Below are 22596 nucleotides of genomic sequence, written 5' to 3' on the forward strand. Positions count from 1 at the left end.
CAATTTGGAGCCCTTCTGTAGGTCTGGCGTCGGGTTTGGTATTAAGTGCGCTCTTTCAAGCTCTTTATGGTGATAGGCCTCCATTTTACGAATGTCGTTTAGGCCATTGCTCTACGGGCAGCAGGTTGAGCTCTGCTTTCTAATTTGTGTCCGCAAAATAATATAGAATTCATAGACAATTGGTAAAGTTTTTGGGGCAGACCTGACCTGTTGAAAAGAGATGGTATTCATCCTTTCTGGGATGGTGCTGCTCTTCTCTCTAGTAATATGGCAAATAGTCTTAGAGCTCAAACATGAATTGGGGCTCAGGTCAGGAAGCAGACAGACAGGCTTAACCGACCGTCTGCTAGCGGCCTCCCGTCACCAAGGTCACATAAATCCCATCACATAGAGCCTCTTTCACCTAGATATCATCATATAGAGACTGTGTCTGTTCCCCGAACTAGGAAATACAAAAAACTCCTAAAACTTAAAATTTAATTGATGTTCCACAAATAAAAAACAGATATAATACGGATGAACAAATGATAAAGCTCGGGTTGCTGAATATTCAATCCCTTACTTCAAAAGCACTCATTGTTAAAGGGGTCATATAATGGTACATGCACTTTTACAAGCTGATTGTACTGAAATGTGTGTTGGCAGTGCCTGTACACAACCATCATAAAATGATAAAAATCCATCCAGTGTTTTTTTTTTTTTTTTATCTTCTTATATGTTTCCTCCCATCTCAAATCAAGCTGTTCGATTTTGTGACGTCACAAAATCGACGCCCCTCCCACGATGGTTGATTGACAGGAGCGTTTCAACACAGACCCGCCCTCGTGAGCGAGCTGTCAATCATAGCCCGCGCCGACCGGCGCGTTCAGTGTTGATAGCTGGAGCACTGAGTAGAATGGCGTCTAAGCGATTGTGGTGTTCTGTTCTTCGGTGCAATAACGAACACCGCAGTCATGTTGATGTTCCTAAATCCGTACAGCTGAAGACGCAGTGGCTGAGTTTGTTTTCGAAGGGAATATTCCCCACGATCAACGTGTTTGCGCGAATCATTTCACCAGACTGCTTTACAAACGAGGGTCAGTATAAAGCTGGTTATTTGCTAAGAAGCTGCTCCTGAAAAAAGGATCAGTACCAACTATTCGTGTTCCTGCTGCACCTCCAGAAGAACTGAAGTGAGTGTAACGTTTTATTGACCTTTATATTAATCTTTATATTAATCTTTGCAAATCGCTTGCACGCTTCACGATGAATGCAGCTATTTTTACACTCAGGGTACATTATGGCATGTTTTCTATGTATGACGTTCTCAATATAATTCATAATCCCATGTTTATAATGAATAGCGCGTTATGGTTATTGTGTTATTATTACAAACGGTGTCCACACAAAACAGAGGGGCGGGGTGAGCAAAGCTCATTATCATTTAAAGACACATGCACTTAAACGGCGTGCTGAAAACAGAGCTGTTCTTGACCAGGTAAAATTTGTGTTTTCTTACAATACTAATGAGAATTTTTAATTAAAGTATATTACAAACTTTTAATTTAGACCCTAAAGAATCATATTAGCTTGTACAAAAATGACATTATATGACCCCTTTAATGATATGATTACAGATTATAATCTAGATGTGCTGTGTTTGACAGAAACCTGGCTAAAATCAGATGATTACATTACTTTAAATGAGTCCACCCCGCAAGATTACTGTTATAAACATGAACCTCGTCATGAATTACTGAGAAGTCGTTTTAAAGGAACACTCCACCGTTTTTTGAAATAGGGCTTATTCAACGTCTTTCCTACATTTAGATAGGTGGGCAAGCGCATTTTTGTCTCAGTGCATGCATTGTTTTTTGGCAGCGCCGCCGCTAGCTTAGCTTAGCATAATGAATGGAATCCTTTGTTGCCAGCTAGCATGTCGTGAGTAAAAGTGATCAAAACATTTTTTTTTTTTTTTTTTACTAATTACTTCTTGTGGCCTGCATATTCAACGAGTACAAATAGCAATGCAGATTAAGACTAGGCAATTTCCTAGGCAGATATTGACTTGGGACTATATTGGGGTGAAGCACAGGCAAAGCACTGCTACTTGGGCGCAGAGATATCACGCAACACCTGAAATCCCCCCACGTTGAGCCTGGTCATCGATGGCAGTACCTTGTCCCACTCGCCACAGCACAGACACTCTATTTCAGTCGGCATAGGTTGGCATATTCCCCCACACTCACACCACCAGTTTGTGTTGGCTCACGTCCTCAGGCTGTTGAGCGATCGCAACCTCCTCCTCCTGTCGTTCTATTTCCAAAGCACGCAGCTCCTCCTCTCAAAGTCTGGTTCATAGAGGTATGGTTCTGGATCTTGACTATCTGAGAAGTCAGCCTCTTCGTCTCTCACAAAATCCGCCATGTTCATCGCCATTACCTATGTCTACTGTAGGAAAAATAGCCAGCTACTATTCACACTGGTATGTTGACGGAAGTCGGGGGATTTCAGGTGTTGCGTGATATCTCTGCGCCCAAGTAGCAGTGCTTCGCCTGTGCTTCACCCCAATATAGTCCCATGTCAATATTGCCTAGGAAATTGCCTAGTCTTAATCTGCATTGCTATTTGTACTCGTTTTAAATACGCAGGCCACAAGAAGTAATTAGTTTTTTTTTTATTCTTTTTTTTTTTTTCACTTTTACTCACAACATGCTAGCTGGCAACAAAGGATTCCATTCATTATGCTAAGCTAAGCTAGCGGTGGCGCTGCCAAACTAAAACAATGCATGCACTGAGACAAAAATGCGTTTAACCACCTATCTAAATGTAGGAAAGACGGTGAATAAGCCCTATTTAAAAAAACGGTGGAGTGTTCCTTTAAATATAATTATTTCGGAAGTGTTGGTGCTTAATGTAACACTATCTAGTGTAAATGATAAATCACATTTGAGATTTGTGCTGGCTACTGTCTACAGGCCACCAGGCCACCAGGCCACCAGGGCACCATACAGACTTTATCAAAGAATTTGCTGAGTTAGTACTGGCTGCAGATAAAGTCCTAATTGCAAACGATTTTAATATACATGAAGATAACGAAAAAGATGCATTGGGATTGGCATTTAAAGACATTCTGAAATCTATTGGAGTTAGACAACACGTGTCAGGACCGACTTATTGTCGTAATCATACCCTAGATCTAATATTATCACACGGAATCAATGTTGATGATGTTGAAATTCTGCAGCAGATGTTGGAACTATCACTTCTGCCACTAAAGATTGCTTTATTAATAATAATATTTGATTAATTGTTTGCCATACCTTTTTACTATTACCTTTAGCCTCATTAAAAATATTTATAAAATATTGTGCTTTAGCCTGCCGTAATGTCTTAACTACCTTATTTCTTAAAATATTAAAAATAAGTCGATCCTGTCATAAACTAGATTTTATAGCTTTTTTTAAAAGCAATATTATGCTTTTTCATAAGCATCCATACCTGTTCAAAAATCCATGGTAAATTTTCTCTCTCATATACATACAGATAAAACTTTATTGCTTGTTAAACTTAACTTGTTTGTTTTAACATTTTATTATTATTTTTTGTTAAAACATTTGAACAGAATTGTAATGCAAATCTAGGTAGATCAAAACTCAGAGGTTGTGTGAGCCATTATATGACAATCCAATCCATGTGATATAGTTGTGATTTACGCACTTGTATGCATTTTTGCACATCTTTCGCAGCTCTCTGCATTAATTCATTGTAATGACTTCGGTGTATTTATTGTATGTAAAATTAGTCAAAACAACAATGAAATTGTTTATAATAAAATATAAACAACAATAAAACTTCATGTTATAAGCATCTGACCAAATCTTTTACCAACAGGAGGTAGTATAAAGGCATAGACTTTCTAGGAAAAATTAAAACAGTAAGGGCAAGAATGTACATCTATGTTTCAACTCCAAAATGACACCAGAAGGAAAGCACCTCCATAAAACAAGACAAACTAGACCTACACTGTGACAACCAGCTTACAAAATCCTCATGGAATCGTGCAGGGTGTGGTCAGTGCTGTTTCAGAGCCTGCTGTTTGCGTGATTTCCATTTAGTTTGTTTTTGTAACACTACGTGATTGGCAAGAACCAGAGCTCCAACAGCATCGTTTTAAAATGTTTAAATTGTTTAAAATATCATTGTTTAAAATTAAAGTTCCTGATTTACAAATTCAACATTATAACATTGTTTCAAAATTATAACATTGCGTCCCTATTTACTTGCTTGTTTGAATTAACTATCATGAATTAACTTGGGTTCGTTTTAGTTTGGATTAGCCCAGCTGCAGCAACACTTACTACTAACACTGAAATACACTAAATCCTGTATGTGCTTTAATATTATGATAGCATAGGGCTATCTAAAAATATCAGAATATCATGCTCACCTTTAAGAGTTTCCTCACTTGTAGAAGTTCTTACTGTGATATTTATAGATATTCTATAGCGACACACAGGCTCATGTCCTTTATATACCCTGCTGTCATTGTGAGGGGTGGAGACTAGTGGAAAGACTTGCACACACACTTATTTTTTCCTTTCACTTTTGATAGTTCCAAATCTTACACAAAAGGAACCCGAAATTTGCCACAACATTATTTCACATGGATCAAAAAAATGTCACAATAGATTCATATTAACTGAACAGTGTTTTATCAAGACAGGAAACTTGAGTAATGCTCAAGTAACCCCTCCGGTTCTTTTACTCGACTCTCCCTTAAAGGATGCAGACGATATGTTGAGCTTATCCATGCAGTGTGTTTACAGAAAATATATACAAAAAACTCCAAACAGACATAAAATGCTGCTCATGGTGGCAGTAATGCTCCAAAGGAGAGTGTGGCCATTAATCATAAGAATATATTGATTCATTTTAAAATGCAAGTTGTAAGCAGTCGTCTTTTTATTCTGCAGATAAAACCAGCCCGATCTCATGAAAGTGTGTATCTATACGACACATTGTATTTCTCATGCCGTTTATACGGCAAATATAGTTTTTACATGCATATGATACGCAATTTATGGCATGTAATATGCACGCACTTCACACCCCTAATCCTACCCAATGGGTTTACAGTGCGTAGCATATGCATGTAAAAACTATATTTGGTGTATAAATGGCATGAGAAATAAAATGTGTGTATAGATACGCACTTTCATGAGATTGTGTTGTAAAACATGCATGTGTGACTATGAAGGTTTACTGTTATAAGTAATGTAACAGATCTGAGGGACTTTTTCTCTTAACATTTTAAAATAAACAACTAAATAATACGTGTATTAATCTTACTTGCCTTTATTACTAACATGACCATGATTATCTCTCAGTAATCTTTCATAGCAACACACTCTGATAAGGAAACGACTAGCAACTCTTAAAATGTCTGGGTCTTGAGTTGAGTAGCTGTCAGTGGAAGCTCTCAGATTTTATTAAAAATATTTTCATTTGTGTTCCAAAGATGAACAGAAGTCTAACAGGTTTCAAACAAGATGAGGGTGAATAATTAATGACAGATTTTGTATTTTTGGGTGAACTATATGGTTGGTGCTGTTGTCAACAGCATTTTGGTTGTTTTTCTCACTGATATCTCTATCTTTGCAGGAATTAAAACTGTATGCATTTCAATTTGTCAAATGTCTTCATTAAGTGTAGATGTGCTTGTGATATTGGAGGATGGCTTCTGCTGCATGTTTAGGGTCAGGAATGAATGAAAACACGTGGGACTGTCACATCGAGGAAGTAAGATTTGATGACGTCATCAGAGATTGTAATACTCTGGCTTTTGGTGAACTGACGGCACTGTTCTCTTTCGTGTCTTCTTGCTCTTGAATGGACAAATACTGTTTCACGGTGCGTAATTTGACACCTTTACCTTATTTTTATTATTCTCAGGTTAGGTAATAGTCGAATCTGACCTAAATTAAAGGGATAGTTCACCCAAAAATGAAAATTCTGTCATCATTTACTCTCCTTCAAGTTGTTCCAAACCTGTATGACTTTCTTATTTCTGCTGAACACAAAAGAAGATAATTTGAAGAAAGTCGGTAACCAAATGTCTGATGGACCCCATTGACTTCCATAGTAGGAAAAAAAAAATACTATGGATGTCAATGGGGACCAGCAACTGTTTAATTACCAACCTTCTTTAAAATATCTTCTTTTGTGTTTAGCAGAAGAAAGGAAATCATACAGGTTTGGAACAACTTGAGGGAGAGTAAATGATGACAGAATTTTCATTTTTGGGTGAACTATCCCTTTAAAGCACTTTAAAATACTTACAGTCGGACAGAAGACTTCTGTGGTGTGTTCTTGATCAGTGTTATAAATCAATGTCCCTGGAGGCAGACTTTTTATAAAAATAAAAGTCAATTTATTGATTTACAATGTATTTCTTTAGCAGTAAAACACTCTAGTAAAAGTACAAATATGAAAATGATCAATGAAGTTTAGAGACTTCATGCATTATAATGGGAGCTTTTGTACAGTTAATCCTGTGCTGAGAGAGATTCAGTAATTATAATTATAAAGAGTGCTTTCATGTTGCTTTCTGTGTATAATTTAGTCAGTTCGAATAAGAGTTTTGTTGTTAAAGGGTAACTCTCGCCAAAATTGAACCTAGGCTCTTTTTGTTAATCTACCCGAGTCAAACTTTCGTGTAAAACCATAATTAGAATGGAAACGGCACTGTAATGGCAATTTTCAGAAGTTAATATCAAACAGCATCAGAGGTGTAAGAAAACTTTCAAGAGACAAAACTGTAATAAAGAGAAAAGGTTTATTTCAATGAGGATTCTTTTCACAAAAGCCGCAGCCACCCAGCTTTGAAATAGAATACCTATTAGACATAATAAAACATAGACATTTTATACAGTTTCTTGGCAAAAACTCCTCCTTCCAGGTTTCTTGTAAATTTCCAGAAAGATACCCCCTATCTTCAGCTAGTTCGGACTGGTTTCTACCCCCTGGTACAGGTCACACTGTTCTTTGTCCCTGAGACACCCAAAGGCCTTCATCTACGACCTAAATTGGCCCTCTCGCTTCCCTGTCCCCCCTCAGCTGCTAGAAAACCTCACAGAAACATATGATTAAACAGTTTGGAAACGAATGATTATAAGAAACGCTGGATTTTCCACAACAAATTCCTCCTCTTTATCATTCTCTGATAAACGTATTAAAGGAAAATTCATCCTTGTCTTCTAATTTCTTGATCAAACATCATTACATCATTACATCATTTCATTTCAAGATCAGAATTGATTCACAGTTATACTCTTCATGTCTGAATTTCATATCACTGATCATACCCTTAAAGTTAGTAGGCAAAAAGATTAAAATTAAAACTATTAGGCAAAAACATTAGAATTAAAACTATTAGGCAAAAACATTAGAATTAAAACTATTAGGCAAACTAGTTTGAAAAAAAAGGTTAAAATGAAATAAGCTCAGGCTATTTTTCCAGGGATAGACCCTTAATTTTACAGCAAGCAGATAAAGGTTTATTCTGGAACCGGGCTAGACGAACGAGCTCTGTCATTGCATCCCCAACACTATAGGTCGGAACCTCAGTCATTTCAGTATAAACAAGAAAAAGTTCGATTAATATTTAGTAGGAAAACAAAACATGCTATAAAAACACAGATAAAGTAGATACAAAACCTCCTCATATTCAAACCCTGTCCTTGTATGCCATCTCGTAACACGGATGGCCACTGCTTTTAACCCTCTGAACATATCATCATTCTTACAATGGAAAAAGAAATAAAAATAATGAAAACAATAATAATAATAAAAACAGTGAATAGAACAGTCAATCATTGACATCAAAACCTAAACAATCAAAGTTTAGGAAATCCCTTTCCTGGTCCCAGGAAGGCAACAAAAAGGAAAGAAAACACATTTAACTCATGTCTGCATACATGTCATCGCTGTCATAATCATCACATTGCTCTCCATCAGTTATTGGGTACAGAGTCAGTTTTACTGCTTGGACTGACGTCACCTTGCTAACCGTCCCTGCCCTGATCAATCTCTGCACTAAGCTGGAAAGGCACTTCATAATGCATGGTAAACAAAACAGAATCAGCAATCCCATACCCACAATTGGCAAGACAGTTTGAATTATTCTATAAAACCACCCTGACCATGCAGACATCAGCCACCCCACCCACTCACTATCAGTAGCTTTAGGCGGCTCTTTCACAGCTTCTCTCATGTGCTCGATGATATTGGTTATGTTGTCACTGTAGTCAGGAATATTAAAACAGCATGATACCCCCAACATTTTACAAACTCCACATTTCTTTGAAGTCAAAGCTTCAGAGCACAGCTGCTTACAGCGTTTGCTCTCCTCTTTTCACTGTTTGTTTCAGGACTCTTCACAAAGTATAAAAATTTGTACATTGCTCTCAATTTCATTAAAACTTTGTTGAAACAGTATTCCTCTATCAAGTGGTTAGTCTGCAGATTCAACTTAATGTTATCAATATTTTGTCAGTCCCACTTATCTCTGCTGTTTCACAAAAAACAAAATATCATATTACTCATCTCTCAATCCCTAAATCGCACAGGCTCAGTTAACAGCTTTTAGCTGATATTGAATGAGAGAGACTCTGAGGCATTTAGGACTGGCACACTGTACTCTCATAAACTTCTAAAATCAAACTTAATCTACCACTTAAACTTTTAACTCTAGCCCAGCAGTAAGGCATCTTTGCCAGAATTTACATCTATTTTCAAATAAACATAATTTTTATATTTGTGTTTTGCCCACCTCAGGGAAGTTAGACATTACATTACCACTAAAATACAATTCTTCCCCATTCTGCCTTTGTTCATTCCTCATCTTTATGCCACTTAACTTGACATAATAGTTCCATAAATTCTATCAGAAATTTTATTTTCATAACATACATTTCACTATATTTCTTCTCATCTTTCCCTACATGCTAGTTCCTTCTGCATCCTCCAATCTTCTTACGACTTCCATCTATTAACTTTCCTTTAACTTTCTTTTCTACCTCACTTACTCGTACGTTCTTTTCACTTTCTTTAACACTGCGTTCACATTCTTAGTTCTTTCTCAGACGAAAACTTTAATATCGTCATTTAATTACTGTTCTACTTTCAAACCCACATTAATACACGTCACTTTCACGTTATCACTTTCTTTTCTGAGTGTCTATTAACAATTACAGGCTAAATGGCCCCGCTGACCATAATTAAAACACTCTCTTTGCCTATAGTTTGATCATTGAGCTTGCAAACAGCTCCAACTTACTGCATACCCTTGAAGCAGTGTGTCCCCATCAGGAATGTAAACACAGCCACTGATAAGCAGTTCTCTGTATTCTTTTACACCAGTGGCGGATTCAATTGCAATAGCCAAATCATAATCTTCATCATTATCATTGGCAGCACATAAATTTTCATAAACTGCACAGAAAATCATTCAACATATTCTAAGGGGTTTTCACTAAACATTTTCTTTTTTTTTTTAACTTCAACCACCTTGTTTGGCAGATACACAGAAGTTCCCACATTCATTAAAGCTGGATAACAGCACCCTGACCAGTCCTTTTTGCAAACGGTGATATGATATTACCACAAACCCAAACTGCCACCGGTGAACTTTGATACGGTTTATCGAATGGACACTTGAAATTGATTTCTTCGTGGTTGGTTTTAATTCTGCAGTCTGACCACCCAGTTTTAAATGGTCTCGGTCTGACCTTTGCTTGTCCCCTCGTCTCTCATCCAGGCCAGCTCCTCTCCAGAGGCCCGTTCGATCTCGGGTGGCCCTGGCAGCACGAGAGGTTTCACCGTTGTTGTTGTTGTTTGTCGTCGGGGTTCCTCCTCCTGTTGCTCTCCTGATATGGGTGGAACTCTCCTGCAGTGATTGGCATTCACCCACGTGGCTCGCTCGCCGACCTTCACCGCCGTATGCGTGATCAGCAAGACTTGGAACGGTCCCAGCCACCGTTTCGCCCTCCAGCTCTTTCTCCTGAGGTCTCGAATCACCACGTAATCACCCGGTCTGATTTTGTGCAGGAACGTCTCTGCTACCTTGCTCTTAGAGAGAGCTTCTTTCACCTGCACAGAAATGTTAGATAACAAACACGACATCTTTTTGCAGTAATTCAACATTTCATTCTCACACACATCTGTTGATGGAAGCCTCCTTCTTTCCCCTGTTATACCCATGAACGGTGGTCTACCAAAGAGAATTTCAAATGGGCTCAAATTTGTTTTGATTCTCTTTCTCATTCTTATGTACATTAACACAGTGGGGAGTGCTTTCACCCACGAGAGCCCTGTTTCTTCACAGCATTTTGCCAATTTGTTCTTTACCGTCTGGTTTTCACGCTCAACAGCGCCCCCGCTGGCAGCGTGTTAGGCACAGTGTGTTCCATCGTGACCACATATCCACGACTACCAAACAATATTTCTGTTTTCCACACAGGGTTAGTTCAATGAAATCAATCATTAAATATTTAAATGGCCCGTCTGGGGCTGGCTGACTTGCCAGTGGTGTTTTAATGCCCCGTGCAATGTTATATGCGGTGCAAATCACACATCTTTTGCTCAAAATTCTCAGCATATATTGTGAAACCTTTGGTAAACCACAATTCCCTCATTTGCATAATCATCCCCTCTTTTAATGCATGGTCCCACCCATGCATTAATTTAGCGTAATGCAAGAAAAAATGGCTGGGCAGACACGGCTTTCCATCAACAGATGTCCATACACCATCAACAAGGCTGCAGCCTGCCGTCTTCCGTTTGTTTTTCTCAGCTCCTTTTGAAAAAGACTGCATGCTCTGTAAACAAGGAGAAATGTCATTGTTAAGGTTATTGTCAACTTGTACGCAGGTGGCGCCACTGGTATCAGCTTCAGTCTGCTTTGTTACCGCTGCCTTCGCAGCCATATCAGCTCTGGCGTTGCCTGTTGATACGAAACTTTTATCATTAATATGCGCTGCGCATTTACAAATTTCAATCTTGTCTGGCAGCATAATGGCCTCCAAAAGGTCAGATACTAACCTAGCGTTCAGTATTGGTCGTCCGTCCGACTTAAAAATTTCTGTGCTTCCACAGAGCACCAAAGTCATCCTTGACCCCAAAAGCATAACGCGAGTCTGTGTAAATCGTTACACACTTGTCAGTCATCAGTTTACATGCTTCAGTCAAAGCGACTAATTCAGCTGCCTGTGCAGAGTAATGACATGGTAATTTGCCAGATCTTACAGTTTCAAATTCAGTCGTCACCGCATAACCTACGTTATTCTGTCCTGTTTGTGGATTCTTCAACGCAGATCCATCCACAAAAAGGACATTGTCACAATTATCAAGCGGAACGTCCAACAAATCTGGACGCGGTGTGCACACCTTTTAACAGTGACATTTGGCATGTCAAACAAAATTTTATGATACCTCAATCGAGCTGTAGACAAATGTGACGTTCTCTGCTCCTGCAAAATCAAAGACACCAAATGTGAGACTCCTAAAGTCAGATCAGCATAGCCTACAAACTCTCTTGTGGCCATTGAGGGCCAGTTCAGCTACCACCACCGCCCGGAGACAGTGTGGCAATCCCGCTGCCACGGGGTCGAGTTTTGTTGAAAATAGGCTACCTTCTCATCGGTCACCATGCGTCTACAGGAGAACAGAAGTCATAAGGTCATGCTTTTCATCAACCATCTGCACAATGGATGGTCTACAACCAGAAGGTCTAACAATCGAGATATCTCATTGTGCTTTCATGTTATCAAATGCTGTCTCAGCTTCACTTGTCCAAACAAGTCTGTCACATGACTTCAACCCTTTCCCTGTTGTCAGGGCTCGTAAAGGCTGTTCTAAAATGGCATAATTGGGAATGAATGTACGACAGTAAGCACACATCCCCAAAAATGACAGCAACTGTTTTTTTGTTTCAGGCTTTGGGGCTTCTTTTACGCCCTGCACCCTTTTCTGTGACAGTGCTTTGCTGTTTGGTTTGATAACATGCCCCAGGAATGTCACTTCCTGTTTCACAAACTGCAGCTTTGAAAGGCTGACCTTGTGTCCCTCCCTTTCAAGATGCTTCAGGAGAGTCACAGTGTCAGCCCTGCAAATAGACTCACCTTCTGAACAGATCAAAAGGTCATCAACATAAGATATGAGTTCGGTTAATTTCGGTTCTAACTTGTGAACCATCACAAGGCCTAATTACACCCTCTTTCAATAAAGCATCAAACACCGGTTTTATACCCTCTATTGTTTCACGTTTCAGTGGATATTGTGCCTTACATGGTCTGAAATCAGATTTTGGTGTGATTACAACTGGCTCACAACCCTTTATCAGCCCCACATCATATTTCTTTTTTTTTTTTTTTGCCCACAAGTTTGGTGATATTTGTGCCAAAGAAATATCAATTTCTGAGGCAGAAATATCCCCCTCTCCCTGTCCTGTCACATTTTTCCCAATAGCAGTCACATTTCTCTGAACCCCCACCTCAAAGTCACATTTTGATTTAAATGCCCCCATACTCTGACTCTCTGCTGTGTGTGTGTCAACTCTCACCCAGTCTGTGGCCGATAGACACTCTCTCACAAAAAGGCCCATATCTCTCCACTGTTGGCTTATGGCCTTGGAGACAGATAAGTGGCAGGCAGTGTTCTTTGACATAAGATAACAAGCTTTCTGACTTTCTGTCAACACTGCAGCCAATGCGCACACACTCTCTGTCCAGAAAATCTGGTCAAACTTCACACTTTCATTCTTCACAGAATTAAACCACATCTTTTCAAAATCTGAATCTCGCTCTGTTACGACATGTGATGTACAATGCATTTTATCATTTGTCATAAACTCTGTGTCGACTGGGTTTGTTCGAGCCTTTGCCAATTTCAAAATTTTCTCTGCCCAATCAACATCTGTCACCTGCCATTCATAAGCCCACTTCGGCTCGAATTTGGAACAAGTAATTTGTGATGTCTCCTCAATGCTAATTCCATAGGAATCAGCACAGAGGGACAAATTTAATTTACACATTAAATCCCGAGCCATCAGAGGTGCGGGACAACCAGGAGACCACACAAATTCATGTTTGAAAAAGCGTCCCCCCTCTGTTTCGCACTCTTACGGCTCTGTTAACCGGTCAGAAATCAAATGGCCAGAGGCCGAAGTGCTCTCAAACACTTTCCCGGTTAAATTTGGAACACATGGTAAATCACATGGTCGTAATGTGGACAGGCTGCACCAAAATCAACTAAAAAGTCAATAACTACCCCTTTAACTCGTAAAGGATAAATAGGCATTTCAGAAAACCCTGTGCTTTTGTATAGTTTCACACGCTCATCACACACAGCACTGCTCAAATCATCAGTCACAGCTTTGCTCAAAGTATCATCAGACACATAAAAAGATTTGCAAGCAGTTTTTTCATTGCAGATAGCAGAAAGAAAATCAGTGTATGTGTTTGTGTGTGCGTCGTGTGTGTGTGTGTTAGTAAAGATATTTTCACTTCCCTTTGCTGCAGCCAAAGATTGGCTCCCCAAAGCCAGACTCTTTCCGTCCCGCTCTCCAGCCCCCTCGGTTCAATCCGACTTCATGGTGGGACACGCGCTGCTCCAGTGTCCGTCCTTCTTGCATACTCTACATTTTGTACAGTCTCGGAGCGAGTGGGCATTTGTGGCACAAACATAACAGTTCAATTTTCCAGCTCCAGCAGCTCTTCCTCTCTGTCCTTTTCGGTTAGCAGGTTTTGAGCAGGAAGATGCAGGTTTGTTGGGTTGTTTAGGTCGTCGTTGTTGCATAACCACCATTGTGAGGGGTTCTTTCTTCTCCTTTCTGTCCTCTTCAGCGTGAGTAGCGTGCCGCAGCGTTGCACTCAAACGCCCGTGTAACTGTGCATGAAACTGCGCTGTTAGTCTGTGTGCCACTCGCTCTGCGGCCTCTGCCCCCCCTCGCGCTGCTCTTGCATCTGCCTCTGCCAGTTCAATTTGTGCTCGTGCTTCTGCAAGTCGTGCTTCTTGGGCTGTTCTCGGGGCTGGTGGAAAGCGGTCCAGATCGAGGTCCAGCCTGAGGGCCGGTATCTCTGCTACTGGGTAGTGAGCTGTATTGTAGGCAGGCGGCGGAGCCGTTGCCACCTCAGTCACATGTGGAAAAGCACATACATTCGGTTCATTAGTAGCATTCTGTTCCAGTGGAACTGTTTTTACACACACAACATTCTCAACATTACATGCCAATTCTTTTTGTATTTGCTCTCGTTCTCGCCTGTCAGCCTCTTCCACCCAACACATTATTGTCTGTTCACATTCTTTGCACTCATGTTTAACACACACAGAGCAGCTACTCTGTTTTCCCTCGTTCTTTTCTACTGACTCTTTTACTATATTTAGTCTTATTTTACTCAAGGTCCCCGCTTCGGGAAAATCGTGAAATTTGATCAGTTTCTGTATGTCAACCATACATTTACCACCATAATTATTTCTCATTTGACAGAAAATTGGTGTATAAAAATGATCTAATTTACTGTTAGATGACCCCATTTTGGCTGAATCTCCCTTCTGGATTTTAATCTTTCGACACGTGTCTTAGTATCTGTCAAACGTCTTCGACAGACCCGATTTTATTCCACCCAAAACCGGTCGGGTTTCAGCAAATATGCCGTGCTCTTGTAATTATGTTTTACTCAAAATCTTCCCATAGGCCTAAGCACTTTCTAGCGCTCTATTAATTCTGATTTGATGTGGCTCTTCCGTCCACTTGTAAAAAAAAATTTTCTCAGGTTACAGAGATTTTGAGTAAAACTAACTACTTTTGTAATTATGTTTTACTCAAAATCTACTATTCACCTAATTAATCTGGCGTGGCTCTTCCGTCCACCTTTGCAAGATTTCTTCGGGTTACAGAGACTTTGAGCAAAACTAATTAACCAGCACCTGTGATTTCCCTGAATCACCAGTGGTACTTCCGTCCACTAACGAGCTGAGTGTGGCAGAAACCGATCCGAAGCTACTTCAATTTCTTCCCCAAAAATTGTGATTACTCAATCACCTCTCGCTCGTACCCAAAGCAAACTCAGCCAACATGGTTCATGTTCACTCACAATTATCAAATCGCACTTAACATCAATAAAACAATTCTGCCGTTTCTTACCCAGAGATGCTTTCTCTTTTCTGTAATTGCCGCGGATTCTTTCTTGATCCTGGTGGGAGTTCTTCCACTGGTCCTGACGCGGGTGTTGGCTCTCTCTCTCGTAACCTGTTGAGTTTCTATCTCAAACCGTCGAGGTATGAGACGGCCGCCTGGTGCTGCCGTGATTGCGCAATTTCCGTCATACCCGCTCTCAGGACCAGGAGAAGAAGAGTCCGCACAGGATCCCACGTTTCTGACACCAAGTTGTAATGGCAATTTTCAGAAGTTAATATCAAACAGCATCAGAGGTGTAAGAAAACTTTCAAGAGACAAAACTGTAATAAAGAGAAAAGGTTTATTTCAATGAGGATTCTTTTCACAAAAGCCGCAGCCACCCAGCTTTGAAATAGAATACCTATTAGACATAATAAAACATAGACATTTTATACAGTTTCTTGGCAAAAACTCCTCCTTCCAGGTTTCTTGTAAATTTCCAGAAAGATACCCCCTATCTTCAGCTAGTTCGGACTGGTTTCTACCCCCTGGTACAGGTCACACTGTTCTTTGTCCCTGAGACACCCAAAGGCCTTCATCTACGACCTAAATTGGCCCTCTCGCTTCCCTGTCCCCCCTCAGCTGCTAGAAAACCTCACAGAAACATATGATTAAACAGTTTGGAAACGAATGATTATAAGAAACGCTGGATTTTCCACAACAGGCACTTTTAAGATTGACCGTATTTTCGTTTTAGGTCAAAATGCCTTTTGAATGGGAGTGAATGGGAGTGAATGGGGCACTTCTATGATAGCACCAAAATTGCTATTTTTAAAACACTAAGGAGGCTCGACACAACATGAAACTGTGCTGGAAGTATCACCAGGGGCTCTACACATGAACTCCAGCATTGACTACATTGTTTGTGTACACAAAGTTTACTAAAATGAAAGGTTTTGTATGACTCACTTTATCAGTTAGTGTTTCCGGTAGCTGGAATTTTGTTAGTCAAAAGTAGTCGATCTCCACTTGTCTTTCGCTTCAGAGCCGATCGGTCTTCATGTCGATGTCTCTGAAGAGCGAGTGTCGGTGCTTCTTCAGGAAGTCTCTCCCGGTGCTGGTGGTTCTACAGCGCGTGACAGCGGTGATCGCGAGCTTTCTGAGCTCTCAACTGCTGTTTTAACAGCATCACATTTCTGTGTTTGTGTTTCTTTGTCTGACGGCCGGTTGAGGGCGAAGAGAGTGAGTGCTTCACTGGCACAGGCTACACCATCCCTGTCAGTGCGATCATTCCCCTGTGTGCTCCGGCACTGGTGAGAGTTTTTCATTTCCTGAAAGTGTCTGTTTCTGCAGATATATTCATCTATATTCGTCATTCAAAAAGGGAAAGTGACGCTGCCGGCTGCCAGTCCACAAGAGGCTGTGAGAGAATTGTCTGCTGTTAAAAAGTAGGAAGAAAGGAAGTAAAGTGATGACAATGTTGTGAACAAGTCGTCCTCTCTCCTTGTTTGTTTCTTTTCGTTACAAGTCCCAACATTACAAAATCTGGCGACGATGTCCGCATGCGTACCCATGCCTGCATTTTTTATTCCGACGGTAGGAGAGCCTGCTATACTGTTTTCCAAAACGACTTGCTTATCATTGGAGTGCAAGGTGACACATGACCTGATGTTAGACTTCGTGCAGTTCTATTACATTGTCTCGGTACGGAGGGCCAACTTTTCTATACGCTGCCAAACGGGGGGTTATGGTGTACGCGCGTCCTCATGGAGTGAATGTTTTTGCTACATGGCATAAATTCAGACGGATGAAACCGTGAGTCAGTATATAACGGAGTTACATCATCTAGCGGAGGATTGTCAGTTCGGAGGAATGGAGGATGTAACAGACTTTGCTTTGATAAATATTCTAATTCGTTTTTGAACACATTTTTTATATTTCTGTGAGTTTATATGGGTTTAAGAAATGCATTATCTGTCTTACTAAGGAGGGACTTTTATTTTGACGGGTATTGTAGTCTACGGGGAAGGAAAGGGAGAGCACGCAGTTCAAGTTCATCAGAGTTGTTTCGCAGCTATAACGTTTGCAACTTTGTTAAGCACCCCCCGAAAAGGCATAAGGTCTGTATATATTTGATAACTGTTTGTTGGAATGACTGTTTTGTGTAATTCGTTGTATGTTAATGTTAATGATAAGAGTTTTGAACTAGTTGGTAATTCGCGCGTTCTTGTGCTTTGTTTGTTTAGCTCTACGCCGCCTTCACACTGGCAGTTGAAATCAGCTCCGTAATACGCAATACGCCCCCAGCGGACGTCGTACTACACCGTTGAAAAGCTTCGGAAGCGAGTAGAACAAAAATGGCGGAGAGATTAACGGTTGATTTTGTCAGTGTCAGAATGTACAATTCTGTATGATCTCTCTGATGAGGGTTATAGAGACATTAATCGGAAGGCTGCTGCGTGGAGGAAAGTTCCCCAGGACGTTGATATGTCAGGTCGGCTAAATGTGATATAGTGGTATATAGGGCTTTTAATTGTATTAACTGCCCTAATAACGTTAGAAAATTATGAAAATAAAAAAATGACATGACAACTTATCGTTATAAAATCATAATTTATTTTATTAAAAGTTGAGAATTCAGGTTTGTTTATCAGTACCATAGCAACGCTAACTTCCGCTGGAATTGTCGGATAGGAACCGTCCGTAGCCTTTCGCAAGAGTTCAATTTTTTGAACGCATCCGGATGACCAACGGACACGATTTTTTTTGCACCGCACTCGTTCGGACCCGGTTCGCACCCATTCGCATGCGGTCTGCGAATCTCCATAGGAAATGAATGACTTCCGGTCGTTTCGTAGCCGTATCGGAGCTGATTTCAACTGCCAGTGTGAAGGCGGCGTTACGGTGATTTTTGGAGTCTTACGATGATTTTTGGAGTGAAAACGGACTCAATAAACTTCATTAACATCAGTAAAGTTTTGGCCATCATTCGGGCGGGGTCCGCTACAGAGGACGAAATGCTAAGGGACCAACTAATTGAACTGGCTTTTCTGGCCGCTGTGAGAGACAGACTGTTAACTGAGTCTGAACTTACATTGGAACGCGCTTCTGTGTTAGCGCTTCAAGTCGAATCGGCAGTACAACATGCTACACTTCTTTCAACTGCTGGTTCATCTCCTGCCCAGGTTCAAGCCATCTCGAGGACAAAGACCACTTTCAAACGAGGTAAATAGATGTGTGATAAAATGCCACTACAGACAAGAAAGCCACAGACTTCAAATAAAAGACGCTGTTTTCACTGTGGATCAAATACTCAAATGGCCAACACACACATTTGTCTGGCTGCGTCTGCCACGTCATCAGTGTGGAAAGAAAGGACATTTTGCAAAGGTATGTAAATCTGCTGCTGTCAAAAAAGTGAAAGAAGTTATAGTACCTGAACTGACTGTGGAGAGATGGAATCGTGTTTTAAAGGACTGCATCCAAATAGCTGAAATGCAACAACTTCCACGGGAACAAGCGGCCACAGATTTCCTCCTGAACTACAGAACTACGCCGCACACAACCACAGGAGGATCACCTTTTGAACTGTTAAGAGGAAGGAAGTTGCACACAAAGTTAAACAGTCCGTCAACCACAACAGCTCGTGGTGAGGAAGTGACTGTGTGCAGCGGGTTCAGCAAAAGATGAAACGTGGAGCTAGACCACCACCCTTCAAGTGTGGAGATTGTGTACGTGCAAGAAAACCTATGCATGGACCAAAGGCTGGAGGGAAATTCATTGTTCTGTTGTCAGTGTATAAGAAACTGGGACCATTGATTGTCTTTAGCGATGGAAAGAAATGGAACGTGGCTCACTTGTCTCTGGTTCCAGAAGACACTCAAACTGCATTAGAGATAATCAGGTTAACCATGGAACTGAGAATGCAGTACTTGAGTCAGTTAAGTAAGTAAGTAGACTTTATTAATCCCACACCGGGGAAATTCACTTATTACAGCAGCTCCACAAAAAGACAAAAAACAAGTATGGAAAAACACATTGAATAAAAATACTAGATAGAAAAAAATAGATACAATAAGTGCTACATAGTGTTGTTACAGCAGTTTCTTGCACTGAGGGTACACCAGTCTGTTCCTGAAATGTTGATGCCTGTTGCTTAAGATCACATGGGCTACACAGCCTCCTCTGTGGTTTAAAGACTAGAGTAAAGGAAAAAAAAAAAGAGAAGAAAATAAAGAGTGAATAAGGGAATACTGGTGTTGTGGTAGAGAAGAAATTGAAAACATTTGTTGAATGTGTTCATGTGTTTATTCATGTCCTGATACCAGAAATACATTTATAGTTTAAGGGCATAATTCATAATTGGATGGAAATTGGGCTGAAAAATGTTCATAGACTGCAATACTGGACCAGTCCACTAGAGGCGGTGAGAGAGAATTGTCTGCTGTTAAAAAGAAAATAAGTAGTGTTGACAATGTTGTGAACAAGTCGTCCTCTCTCCTTGTTTGTTTCTTTTCGTTACGAGTCCCACCATTACACACGTGTGGCTCTTCTCTACAACTAATTCCAGTGTCACAGATGCTTAGTTGTTTTACTACAAAATACCTTCATAGTTCTGTGTCTTCTGCCTCTGTCTCTCTATATTGTCTATGGCATTTATGAAAAACTATTTCATTTGTCTATAAAACTCATTTAAAGCATTTAAGCAGAAGCCTTTAGATCAATAACATTGTAAGATCATGAGAAACAATTTCTGTCAAATGTGTCCAATCACAGGTGCATAAATCTAACATATTTATATAATGCATTTACACATCAAATTACAAAATATATTATAAAGATATTTTACTGGTTGATATAGTTCTCATATGATCTATATATGATAGTTATGTGTTAATAGATAATGTCCATACAGTAGGATGATACCACTTTATTGAAAAATTGACAATGAAAAATATGAAAAAATAATGCTGAACATAAAGAAAAATAATGTTACAAGTAAGGGTTAGATAAAATTAAGCAATATCTTTAAGGATGATTTAAGACACCAAAAATGATGAATTCAGCCATGTGAGTTCAATGAATTCAAACATGCCACTAAACACAAAGAGCAGTGAGCAACATTACCACCTCAAACCACTGTCAATAGCTTATATTATTATATCATTATTGTGTGATATTATATTCTTGTATATTATATCATTCCTCCAGTCATAATGCTGCATATGACCTGAATTTAGTAAATCTGCCTAGTAATTGTTGAGCAGTCAGGAACAGGTAATCGTGATTGGTTAAATAATTCAAGATCCACCCTGCTATGCCCGGTGCATGTGTTTGTGTGTGTGTGTGTGTGTTTTTGTGTGTGTGTGTGTGTGTGTGTGTGTGTGTGTGTGTGTGTGTGTGTGTGTGTGTGTGTGTGTGTGTTTGAGAGTGCAGCAAGAGAAGTTTTACTTGTATTAGGGTTACACTTTCCTATAATGAACCTTATAACCTTTTTTTAATCTTATTTATTCAGTTCATCCTCAACTTTGAAAAAGGTAATTCCTACTAGATCCCCATCTTATATTGAATTATCAATAATATAACTAACTAACCCACAATTAATATACAGTATATTTAATAATATTAGGTAATTTATCAATATAACCAGTTAATGAAATGAAGGATGATTTTTAAATAATTTCACTTCTCTGGTTCGAGTGGAGGTTTATTGTTATTGTGTCTCTAGGAATAGGCTACTCTACTGTACAATATTGCCTTCTTCGTGAAGTATCATCATCCTACTGTATGTACACTATCTATTAACACATAACTATCACATACAGATCACATGAGAAATACAGTGCTATGCATAAGTTTAGACACCCATGCTAAAGTTGACTAAAAAGAGGAATAAAAAATAATCTTTTAGAAATTGAACTTAATGCCTTAATTAAAAAAAAAATTGAAAAATCCAACCTTTAAGGACACCAATTTTCTTTGTGAATGAATAATGTATCGTAAATAAATAAATGTTCTTCCTTAAAATACAGGGTGCATAAGTCTGGACACCCCTATGTTAAATTCCCATAGAGGCAGGCAGATTTTTATTTTTAAAGGCCAGTTACTTCATGGATCCAGGATACTATGCATCCTGATAAAGTTCCCTTGGCCTTTGGAATTAAAATAGCCCCACATCATCACATAGGCTTCACCATACCTAGAGATTGGCATGGTTTTATTTCAGTTAGCCTAATAGCTGGTTTGATTTGCATTGAGAGATGATCTTATGGAAAGTAAGATGCCAATCTCTAGGTACGGTGAAGGCTATGTGATGAAGGCTATGTAATTTAACATAGGGGTGTCCAGACTTATGCACCCTGTATTTTAAGGAAGAACATTTATTTATTTACGATACATTATTAATTCACAAAGAAAATTGGTGTCCTTAAAGGTTGGATTTTTCCCTTTTTTTTTTTATTAAGGCATTAAGTTCAATTTCCAAAAGATGATTTTTTTATTCCTCTTTTTAGTCAACTTTAGCATGAGTGTCTAAACTTATGCATAGCACTGTATATCCACATCCACATGGATTTTCCACATTCAATAATGGATCTAATGATCTCAGATTTTATGACTTCCTCATCAAGATGTGTCAAAGATTCCAGGTGTGTCAATAACTATAACTGTAACTGTTCTTCCACCAACCATCGCATCTCCTGATTTACATTCAGCTGTTGAAGATTCAGGTGAAGATTCAGTTGTGAATATTCGTTCACTGAGAATTGTATTTCCACTGCTGCTTTTGCCATCGCCTGTTTTTCCAAGAAGAACCATTTTTCTTGCAGGTTTAGACTCTATTTGAAAAATACACTCTGGTAAGTAAAGATTGTTTTAAGTGCTGATCTTTTTTGTTTAGTTTTTTTACTATATATTTTTTTTACCTATAACAGCACTCAAAAAGTGTTTTGAACACTGTTAAAAAAAAACTATTGCATGTTAATACATATTAAAGAGATTTAATTGCGACAACTTCCACGGGAACAAGCGGCCACAGATTTCCTCCTGAACTACAGAACTACGCCGCACACAACCACAGGAGGATCACCTTTTGAACTGTTAAGAGGAAGGAAGTTGCACACAAAGTTAAACAGTCCGTCAACCACAACAGCTCGTGGTGAGGAAGTGACTGTGTGCAGCGGGTTCAGCAAAAGATGAAACGTGGAGCTAGACCACCACCCTTCAAGTGTGGAGATTGTGTACGTTCAAGAAAACCTATGCATGGACCAAAGGCTGGAGGGAAATTCATTGTTCTGTTGTCAGTGTATAAGAAACTGGGACCATTGATTGTCTTTAGCGATGGAAAGAAATGGAGCGTGGCTCACTTGTCTCTGGTTCCAGAAGACACTCAAACTGCATTAGAGATAATCAGGTTAACCATGGAACTGAGAATGCAGTAC

General features: G+C 39.6%; 1 protein-coding gene across 2 annotated transcripts in view; it reads right to left on the bottom strand.

Annotated features, from left to right (window-relative positions):
* The window catches only part of LOC309492458 (uncharacterized protein), a 39198-nt gene that overhangs the window by 3341 nt on the left and 13261 nt on the right, over positions 1-22596 (bottom strand). The window contains exon 1 of one of the 2 annotated variants that reach the window (XM_082161450.1): positions 4430-4518. The exons of the other annotated variant lie outside the window; for it this stretch is intronic. The gene's annotated coding sequence lies outside the window, so the exon portion shown is untranslated. Of the gene's footprint in view, positions 1-4429; positions 4519-22596 lie in introns of those variants that run through there. 2 annotated transcript variants of the gene reach the window in all.

This window comes from Leuciscus leuciscus, assembly GCF_965113295.1.
Source record: "Leuciscus leuciscus genome assembly, chromosome: 2".
Lineage (NCBI taxonomy): Eukaryota > Metazoa > Chordata > Actinopteri > Cypriniformes > Leuciscidae > Leuciscus > Leuciscus leuciscus.